Consider the following 11205-nt stretch of genomic DNA (forward strand, 5'->3'; position numbering starts at 1 on the left):
CGAGCTCACACCCCTGTCCGAGCTCACACCCCTGTCCGAGCTCACACCCCTGTCCGAGCTCACACCCCTGTCCGAGCTCACACACCTGGCCGAGCTCACACCCCTGTCCGAGCTCACACCCCTGTCTGAGCTCACACCCCTGTCCGAGCTCACACCGAACCCGTCCACCCATCATCCCTCTGCTCACTGATCTACACTGCGTCCAGGTTAATAACATCTTGATTTTAAAATTCTCACCCGGGATTTTCAAATGCCTCCACAGCCTCACCCCCCCCGTCCAATCTGTGCATTCTCCCCCAGCCCTACAGCACTCCGAGATCGGCACTCTTTAATTGCTCCACCGTCGGTGGCTCTCAGTTGCCTGGGCCCCGAGTTCCCTGCCCCACCACCCCCTCATCTCGCTCTCCTCCATCAAAACGCTCCTTAAAACCCACCTCTTTAACCAAAGCTTTTGATTGTCTGACCTAATGGCCGGGATTTTCTGCTCCCGTTCGCATCTAGGCGTGAATGGCGACGGGAGCGCAAAATCTGGCGAGGCGCCCAAAATGCGTTACAGGTCGACGGGACGTCTCACGCCATTGTCCCCGCCAGTGACGCGACGGAATTCCCGACGCTGAATGTTGGTGGCTGTTCTGTTTGTACGTTTGCACCCCGGGGGCAGGGTTTAAAAATGGCACGCCAATCTTTTGAAAAACTCAATTGCTGACGGGGTGGGCTCAATCAGAGACGACCCCCCCCACCCTTCGCCAGCATGGTGTCGCAAGACCCACCCCTTGGATTAATTCCACACACCCCCATCACCCAGAATTCCTCATGTTACGGCGGAGTAAGCCAGCGCTGTGAGCGCCAAATTTTGTTTCATACTATCCCTATGAAGCACCTTGGGTCATTTTGCTACACTGAGGGCGCTATAGGAATGCAGGCTATTGTTCTTAAGCCACATAAGGTCCAGACTTGGACATTGCGGAGGAGTGGGGAGCTCACCTCCTCTGCATTATAACAGTGACTGCAAATCCACAGTTATCGCACCCACCCCCCCGGCTGTAAGGCGTTTTGGGTGTGCCCGGAAAGGCACTGCAGAAATGCAACAACAACTTGCATCTATATAGCACCTTCAAATTAACAAAAATGTTCAAGAAGCTTCAAAGGTGCGGCACTTGGCACAATCTGATATCGATCCAAATAGAGAGACATCAGGCCAGATGATTAAAAACTTGGTGAGGGCAGGGCAGCACGGTGGCGCAGTGGTTAGCACTGCTGCCTCACGCCGCCGGGGCCCCGGGTCACTGTCCGTGTGGAGTTTGCACATTCTCCCCTTGTCTGCGTGGGTCTCACCCCCACAGCCCAGAAAGATGTGCAGGGTAGGTGGATTGGCCACGCTAAATTGCCCCTTGATTGGAAAAAAAAAAGAATTGGGCACTCTAAATTTATTATTTAAAAAAAGCTTGGTGAGAGAGGTGGGTTTTGAGTGAGTGGCTTAGAGGAGGAAAGTGAGGGACCAAGGCAGATAGGTGCTGGGAGGGAATTCCAAAGTTTAGGGACATCCTTTCACACTCCACAGATGTTGTCTGGCCTGATGCAACATTGCTCTTCTCTGGATCAAACGCTGGAGGCATTGCGTGAAAGCCTCCCCGAACAGGTGCCGGAATGTGGCGACTAGGGGCTTTTCACAGTAACTTCATTTGAAGCCTACTTGTGACAATAAGTGATTTTCATTTCATTTCATTTCTTAGCTGCTCGTGGGGTTGGAGCAGGTTAGAGACGGGGGGGGGGGGGGGGGCGGGGGGCGGGGGCCAGGCCATGGAGGGATTCGGAAACACGGATGCAAATTTCAAAATTGAGAGGCTGTTTAATTCAGAGCTAGCATGGATCAGCCCAGGGGCGATGGGTGAAAAGGACTTGGTGCAAGTTCGGACACGACACAGGCAGCAGAGTTTAGAAAGGGCTCCAGATTGCAGAGGGGAGACTGTGGCAGAGCAGGCTGGGGTCCGCTGGAATAGTGACGGCCAGGGCCGTGGATCAGCGTTTCAGTGTCAGACAGGTCGGGTGACCTAACGGAGGTGGAATTAGGCGGTCTAAGTGATGGTAAAGCAAGTTCTCTTTTTTTGGTGACCCACTTCTGGTCAACGCCAGGAATAACAGGTGATGCTTGTTAGAAAATGTGCCTGTATATCCCACATCACCTCCAGTCATGCTTTCACTCCGGCGAAAAGACCGGTTAGACTCAACCGTGAAGATTTTCTTGGTTGAATAGTGAACCAAAATTCTCTCAATGACTGGTTGCTTGGAAGTGAAATGAAAATTGATTCCCGGCCTTTGAACTACACCCAAGCACTTGTCAATTTCTTCCTTTAACGCTAACCTCCTCAGCATTCCCTTTGCTCGACTAATGGCAGCCACGCCTTCACCACACCCTGCTGAAACCACATTACCCCATCTCTTCTCTTTTCAAAAGTCACTACTTAAAGCTTACCCCTTTGGCTAGGGTTACCTGCCTAATGTTTCCTCAAGTCTCTCACTGTCAACTGTTAATCCTCCTCCTGAAAAGGCACTATGTAAATGCAAGTTGTGACAGATGGGGGGGGGGAATTGGGGTGGTGGGGGGGGGTTTGGAACATTGAAGAATTCCACATTTAATCGCCCTCGCTTTCCACCCCATCATAGACCTTCCCTTTTAGTCTTTCCACCCCTTTCCCCCTGAACAAAATCAAAATACTGCGGACGCTGGAAATCTGTGATAAGAATGGAAAAGGCTGGTGACACTCCTCTGGTCAGGCAACAGCTGTGCGACGGGAGCAATAGAGTTAATGTTTCAGGTCGACGACCTTTCACCAGAATGGATCCGGATGAAAGCTGGCCAAACTGAAACGTAACGTCCTTTCACTCTCCACAGATGTTGTCTGGCCTGATGCATCATTTCCCTTCTCTGGATCAAACGCTGCCTCCCGGTGGCTGGAGGCATTGTGTGCAACTCAATACTGATGGGCAGAAGGTCAATGAATAAATATGGCACAATCTTCCATTGCCAGCTTTCTTGCCCCTAACCCCCCCCCAAAAAATGTTTTGTATCGCTCAATAAATGTCACGTTGTTAATGGCCAACAAGAGGGGCAAGGGGCGAGTGGCAAAGTGGTTAAAATCCAATCTGACCGGCAGGGGTCACAGTCTCCTGTGCCTGTTAGCAGTAAGGAGCAGAATGGAAAGAAAACAGGCAAATCTACAAACCAACTGCACGGTGGCACAGTGGTTAGCACTGCTGCCTCACAGCGCCAGGGTTCAATTCCGACCTTGGGTGACTGTGCGGGGTTTGTACGTTCTCCCCGTGTGTGCGTGGGTTTCTTCCCGGTGCTCCGGTTTCCTCCCACAGTCCACAGATGTGGAGGTTAGGTGGATTGGCCGTGATCAATTGCCCCTTAGTGTCCAAAGGTTAGGTGGGTTTAGGGCAGAGGTGTGGACCTAGGTTAGGGCGCTCTTTCGAACAATGATATGTCATAGTACAGGAGGGAGATAGAGAACCTAGTGGAGTGGTGTAATGACAACAACCTCTCCCTCAATGTCAGCAAACCTAAAGAGCTGATCATTGACTTCAGGAAGCAAAGTGTCGTACACACCCCTGTCAGCATCAACGGGGCCGAGGTGGAGCTGGTTGACGGCTTCAAATTCCTGGGTGTGCACATCATCAACAATCTGTCCTGGTCCACCCACGTCAGCTACGACCAAGACAGCTCAACAGAGGGCTGGTGCGGATACGATGGGCCGAATGGCCTTCTTCTGTGCTGTAGGGATTCTATGAAAGATCCACAGCAGAAAGCTGGCTTTAATTCAATGCAAACCTGCCAGTTGCGCTGAAAGGCCCGAGGAAAAGTCACAAACTAACCACATGCTGTCGCAATAGATGGGGGTGGGGGGCATTATTTTGTGATGGGGGGCTGTGGCTGAGGGTTGAAGCATATTATTCAGGGCAGGATGCAAAGAACTTTAGGTTGCATTGAACCTCGTCTATGTCCACTCTGGGAGTGCCCATCAGCTCTCAATCTATCCGGGCAAAATTCACACACAAATTAGTTCCTCAAACAAAGCATCACATTGATGCCACTTAATCCAGAAGGCTGAACAGCTAAATTTACTCTTAAAGAAAAAAATCAGTGGACTGTAAATTTTAAATTAGGATAAACGATCCCTACTGGGTGTATATATAAACCACAAATGGGAACATTAATCCATCTGGGTTAACTAGTCATACAAGACGAGCAGTAACCAGATAGGTAACTTCCGATGGTTCATCATCCATACAAGGTCTGGCGCAGCGAGGCAGTGTGCAGCCAGTGCTTGCCAGCCATGTATTCAGCAGAGCAAGGGTTAAATATCAGTCCTTTGTGTGTCTGACAGGCTGGCTGATCATTGCTTGCACCGCCGGGAACTTGCTCCAAAACGTCCCGAATGAAAGGCAGAACTTGCATTTGTCTAGCGCCTCAGGACTTTACAATGCTGCTAAAGCACTTCATTGTCTGTAATCAGGAAATTCAGCAGTCAGAATGAGCACAGCATGAGCCCGAAAACGTGAGCAGATCTGCTCTCCATTGTAAAGCAGCGCAGGTCCCCTCCCCGGTTTCCAGGTGGATAGTTATTGCTTCAACCACTATCTGTAAAACAGTTTATTGGACAGCTCTTTGCGGAACTTACTACGCACAATTGGGGGGGGGGTGGGCATAGTGGCAATGCCATTGAACAAGGGGCTGGTTTAGTGCAGTGGGCTAAACAGCTGGCTTGTAATGCAGAACAAGGCCAGCAGCGCGGGTTCAATTCCCGTAACGGCCTCCCCGAACAGGTGCCAGAATGTGGCGACTAGGGGCTATTCACAGTAACGTCATTGAAGCCGGCTTGTGACAATAAGCGATTATTATTATTACTAACAAGCAACTTAGAGGCCCAGGCTAGTGTTCTGGGGAGATAGGTTCAAATTGCACCCTGGCAGCTGGTGGAATGAGTATTCAGTTAATAGAATAACGGAATATAAAGCTCATTCCAATAATGGCGGCCATGAAACTATCTGTGATTGTCGTAAAAACTCATCTGGAGTTCACTGATGCCCCTTTAGGGAGGGAAATCTGCGGTCCTTACCCGGTCTGACCGACATGTGACTCCGGATCCACAGCAATGTGATTGACTCTTAACTGCCCGTCTAAAATGGCCGAGCGAGAGGCTCAGTTCAAGGGCAATTAGGGGTGGGTAATAAAGGCTGGCACAGCCGTCAACGCCCACTTCCCATGAACGAATAAAGAAGAAAACAAAAAGGCTGCAATTGGATTCCTACAGTGCCCACAGAACGAGGGGAGAGGATTTGGCCAGGGAGCTAATCAGTGCCTCCTGCTGGTGAGTGTATATGTGAGCAGTGATGCACTTCCAAGGGAAACTAGCAAAATCTCATCATGCCCATTTGAGGCAACTGCTGGATGGAACTGTGCTACTGGACTCCAGTGACAGGTTCAAGCTGAGAAACTTGGGGTGGAGATTGAGAATCCACTTGTCCACAAAGAGGAGAGTCTGAGTTTACACAGGATCCAGGCCATTCGGCCCAACCAATCCATGCCGTTGTTAACACTCCACTCGAGATTCTTCCCAAATTTCCTTACCTGGCGAAACGAGACCCAGTCTGTTCATTCATTCCTGACGTGGTACTGAAACCGGGTTGAGGTTTTATCCCCCAGTTCCCCGGGATTGCAGGCACGGAGACATCCAACCCCCTCGCATTGGGGACACAGTTTTCCCCAAACAAGGATATTGAAGGAAGCCAGCTGAGTAAATGACTGAGAGAACACAGACTCCGCAGTCAGCAGAGTCCTTAAGGTATTACATAGAGCGAGCTGAGCGAGAATGGAATGGTTAACATCCCCCAGTGCATCACAGCATTCCTGCAGTTTGACACACATGCACAGCGCAGATGCAGATGGGAGTTCAGCTTGGGCAATCTCATTTCAGCAGCAACGGCACAATCATAAGGGACACCGGGGGGGTCAAATACATTCTACAGGAATCAGTGTTAACACATTGTAACCTCAGTTTGGGAGAAAGAGTGACTCTCTTAATTAATCTCAATTTGTTACCCGCCTGACAGTGAGATTCATCCTCCCCCCACCCCCCGCCACTGTCACACCCCAGAGCCCCACAAACTCGCTGCAAGACACAACCCAAGTTTGATTCCTCAGTGTGGATCTGGCGGATGCATTTCCTCAAGGAATGAAATGTCAATATCTTTTTTTTTTAAATTTCGAGTACCTAATTCATTTTTTCCAATTCAGGGGCAATTTAGCGCGGCCAATCCACCTAGCCTGCACATCTTTGGGTTGTGGGGGCGAAACCCACGCAAACACAGAACGTGCAAACTCCACACCGACAGTGACCCAGAGCCGGGATCGAACCTGGGACCTCGGCGCCGTGAGGCAGCAATGCTAACCACTGCGCCACCGTGCTGCCCCCAAATGTCAATATCTTTTAGCAGTCCAGCCCATCGTACTGTACTGAGATTGAGTCACAACACAGCGCCCAAATGCTCCTGAAGCACATCTCACCATTCTGATGAAAAGGGGGCTTACCTTTTGGTCAGGCAGTAAATGCAGACTTCCTCGTGGCGCAGTGACCAGCCTCCAAGACAGAGGCTCATGTCCTGCCCCACGACCTGATGGCCAAACAGGGTGTGTTTATAACGAGGCCAGACACGTTGACACTGGAGTTAAAATCAAATGCCAAGATCTCTGCCCGACTCATCACACTGTGCAGAGATTGAGTGACAATACAGCGCCACAAATGGCAGGGCAATGTGGGGAGGGGATGAAACCAGTGGGGTGGAGGGTGGAGAGATTCCTGGTCAACTCGTGGTGAAAAGAATTTGGAGCCTCGACTGACTACAAAGTAAAAGTGCATGTTACCACAGCAACCCTGGATCCCTGAGTGATCTATAACACCGCCACATGCAGATTGCAGGCAAGAAGTGTGTGTGTGTTTGTGTATGTTAGACAGAAGTGCCAGACTGCCTGTCTTACAGTCCTCAGAGCAGCAGGACTTCACATCGGTCTCCCTCCCTCCCTCATTCACAGCCCCCATAGCTGCCCTGGCCTGATCTGGAAGCTTTACAAAATACACTCTCCTCCACATCCTCCCGGACTCCTCGAGGAGCCTGGCATCAACATTCCTTTCTGGATCCAAAATTCCTTACATTTTCAGCTTTGGACCGCAGTTTGGATTTTTTAGTGTTTCAACTCTGACCAGTAATAGCTGAGGCTCGAAGAGATAGCGCCGCCCCCCCCCCCCCCCCCCCCCCCCCCCCAGGTCTGATGTTGCTGTCTGCTTGGCTATTTCACACTTTCCCATTACACCACCAATCTTTCCAGAAACAACAGTGACTCAAAGATTTTGAGCAGTCAGCTTGTTAATGTACAAACAGATCCACACAGAACAAAATCACTTCATCGTCCTCTGGGTTTACTGGGGGGATATGGCCAGTTGTTTAAATAGAAATTGGGGTGAGTGGGACGTGTGATCTTTTGTCAAAACATCTTAATCCGCATTTCAGTTTAGTGACTGCGCTGGGATTTGAAAACATAGTAACAGGACCATTGGGTGGAGAGACTGTCCCCCAGATCCAGTCCCAGTTTACAAATCCAACACCAAATACTTCAATCTTAGCATGGGGGGGTGGAGAGAGACAGGGACACAGAGCGAGAGGGAAGGCAGGAGCACAGAGCGAGGGAGGGGCAGAGTGTGAGGGTGGCAGGAGCAGAATGTGAGGGCGGCAGGGGCAGAGTGTGAGGGTGGCAGGGGCAAAGTGTGAGGGTGGCAGGGTGGCAGAATGTGAGGGTGTCAGGGGCAGAGTGTGAGGGTGGCAGAGGCAGAGTGTGAGGGTGGCAGAGGCAGAATGTGAGGGTGACAGGGGCAGAGTGTGAGGGTGGCAGGGGCAGAGTGTGAGGGTGGCAGGGGCAGAGTGTGAGGGTGGCAGGGGCAGAATGTGAGGGTGGCAGGGGCAGAGTGTGAGGGTGGCAGGGGCAGGGTGTGAGGGTGGCAGGGGCAGAGTGCCAGAGTGTGAGGGTGGCAGGGGCAGAGTATGAGGGTGGCAGGGCAGAGTGTGAGGGTGGCAGGGGCAGGGTGTGAGGGTGGCAGGGGCAGGGTGTGATGGTGGCTGGGGCAGGGTGTGAGGGAGGCAGGGACAGGGTGTGAGGGAGGCAGGGACAGGGTGTGAGGGTGGCAGGGGCAGAGTGTGAGGGTGGCAGTGGCAGAGTGTGAGGGTGGCAGGGGCAGAGTGTGAGGGAGGCAGGGGTAGGGTGTGGGGGAGGCAGGGGCTGAGTGTGAGCGTGGCAGGGGCAGAGTGTGAGGGTGGCAGGGGCAGAGTGTGAGGGTGGCAGGGGCAGAGTGTGGAGGGTGGCAGGGGCAGGGTGTGAGGGGCAGGGGCAGAGTGTGAGGGAGGGGAGGGGCTTTCGGAGTGCGAGGGTGATGGGGAAGAGCAGGGGATGAGAGAGGCAAGGGTAGCGAGGAGAGAGAGACAGACAGAGACAGAGAAAGGTAGAGGGGCAGAGGGAGAAAGACGAGAAGAGAGTGACAGGCAGATGCAAATTAGACAAACATCATGTTCAAAGACAGGAAGAGCCTCTCCCCCAATCGAGCTGTTGTGTCCATCATGCGGCTTCACAAAGACAGTGTCCACCCTGACGATGTGGTGCTCAGGGTTCCTGCAGCCTGGGCAATATTTCCGTCCACCCTGCCCGGGGGCTGCCTCCCGCCCTCAGATCCTGCCCGCAGCTAGGAGGCAAAGCAAATGCCAAGCGCTGCCCACCGGGGGGAACCGCATCCCTGAAGCAGCAGCTGCTTAAACAGGGAACATTGGATTGAAATACATTTCCTCTCCCCCCCCCCCCCTTGACCTTTGGTAACTGTAATAATGTAGAGATCCTCACAGAGACACAGAGAGGCGCAGCTTCGTGCTGAAGGAGGTTCAATTGTACCGACACACATTTTGGGGAATAGACCCCGAGCTTGGAGCGACCGCAGGTCATTCCCAGGGGCTGATGTGGGTCAGATCGCCACCCCAGGCACACACCCCCACCCTCCAAAACCCAGGGTCCTGTGACAATAAGAACAATAATATTTATTATTGTCACAAGTAGGTTTACATTAACATTGCAATGAAGTTACATTGACAACACACATTTTAAACATAAACAGCGCATTTTGACAAACTCAGCGGTTAACCCCCGGACACAACTTGGAATCTTCATTTAAAACCAAAACTCCACGACCCCCCCCGCCTCCTCCCATGTCTTTTTTTTTTTGTTGGGGGGGGGGGGGATATGATCATTGTTGGTGCAACAGTAACAAAAAAGGTTTTCTTTTAAAAGCCCCAGTTCCCCTCCAGCCAGAAGTTCAAACGGGTGAAAGTAGCGAAGATATTCGCAGGAATGTCAATTTCAAAGCCCCCGCAGGAACCTCCCCAGGCCGGGAGCTTTCTCTCTCTCTCTCTGTACAGGGAGCTGATAGCATTGCCGCGCCTGCCAATGTATCACATGAGAAATGGGCAGATCAAAAGGACTCACTTGGAAACAAGTTAATTTCAAAACGTCTCTCTGGATTTCACTAATAGAGGACACATTGAATAATAAATCCTTTGCTCGCACCTAGATTATGTGGGTGTCAGAGACCCATCCCTGTGTGTGTGTGTCTGCTGGCTGGGCAGAGAAACATCACCCAGTCGCTTCGATCAGCAGCTTTCGAGAACTCCACTCAGTGGAAATGCCTCTCTCCCACACCTTGGTTCAAACTGCAGCGCACACACATCACCCAAAAGAAGTCGGCACAAGAGAGCTTACAAGAGGCATTCACAGATCAAAAACCAGCTTCAAATTCCCAGGCAATTCTGCCCTGTTGTCGGAACTTGCATCTCCAGATCGAAACTCGTCCTAATTTGGAGAATGCTGCATTGAAACAACCCCTGGGTTGATCGTTCGACATGCTGGTCGCCAACTTACAAAAAAGCCCCCAAAACGCGGAGCTCACACACACACACACAAGGCAAAACCTCAGTGCACAGAAATGCATCGCATGTTCTTCCCCACGCACAGAATCATTAAAACTGTTCTAACAAAGAAATCACATGGAGCTGAAAGCCAGACTCGCTTCTCTGCTACTTTCTGTCTCCGAAAGCTGGCAATCTTGTATCTCTGCCCCGATTTTAGGGTGTGTTACAGTGTAGCAGCGGCAAGCAGGCCGGGCGGGAGTACTCACTGTGAGAATGGGTGAGTGTCCTTGCCATGATTAGCTCCCAGCACAGTTCCTGCTGCTGCTCCTCGCCACAGTCTGCCTGAATGGAATGTAACTCCAGGCTTCCAATGGGAACCCCAGCCTCGCTCTCACTCCCCTGGCAAAGTGCGATCCAAGCACTAGAGGGAGCCGGTCCCCACCAGCAGCCGCATTGCAATACAGCACACAGCAGCCAAACTTAAAAGGGCGATGCCCACAGACAGACACACTGCCAGCAGCTCATCTTAAAAGGGCAATGCCCACAGACAGACACACTGCCGGCAGCTCATCTTAAAAGGGCAATGCACATAGACAGACACACTGCCAGCAGAGTCTTAAAAGGGCAATGCCCACAGACACACTGCCAGCACTGAGTCTTAAAAGGACAATGCACAGATAGACCGACACACTGCCAGCACTTTGTCTTAAAAGGGCAATACTCAGACAGTCACACTGCCAGCAGCACATCTTAAAAGGGCAATGCCCACAGACACACTGTCAGCAGAGTCGTAAAAGGGCAATGCCCACAGACACACTGCCAGCACTTTGTCTTAAAAGGGCAATACACACAGACAGTCACACTGCCAGCACTTTGTCTTAAAAGGACAATGCCCACAGACACACTGCCAGCAGAGTCTTAAAAGGGTAATGCCCACAGACAGACACACTGCCAGCACTTTGTCTTAAAAGGGCAATGTACAAACTAACAGCCACACTGCCAGCACTTTGTCTTAAAAGGGCAATGCACAGACAGACACTGCCAGCACTGAGTTTTAAAAGGACAATTCACGGACAGATACACTGCCAGCACTTTGTCTTAAAAGGGCAATGCACCGACAGACACTGAGTTTTAAAAGGGCAATGCACAGACAGAGGCACACACTGTCAGGAGTGAGTTCTAAAAGGGCAATGCACTCTCACA

The 11205-nt window shown here is 51.5% G+C and overlaps 1 protein-coding gene across 1 annotated transcript in view; it reads right to left on the reverse strand.

The window, feature by feature from the left end:
• LOC140388602 (plexin-A1-like) overlaps nt 1-10417 on the reverse strand; it is a 626216-nt gene extending 615799 nt beyond the window's left edge. Inside the window, exon 1 of the mRNA XM_072473037.1 lies at nt 10269-10417. The gene's annotated coding sequence lies outside the window, so the exon portion shown is untranslated. The remainder of the gene's footprint in view (nt 1-10268) is intronic.
• Between the last annotated feature and the right edge of the window lie 788 nt (nt 10418-11205).

This window comes from Scyliorhinus torazame, chromosome 13 (assembly GCF_047496885.1).
Source record: "Scyliorhinus torazame isolate Kashiwa2021f chromosome 13, sScyTor2.1, whole genome shotgun sequence".
In the NCBI taxonomy this organism is placed as follows: Eukaryota; Metazoa; Chordata; class Chondrichthyes; order Carcharhiniformes; family Scyliorhinidae; genus Scyliorhinus; species Scyliorhinus torazame.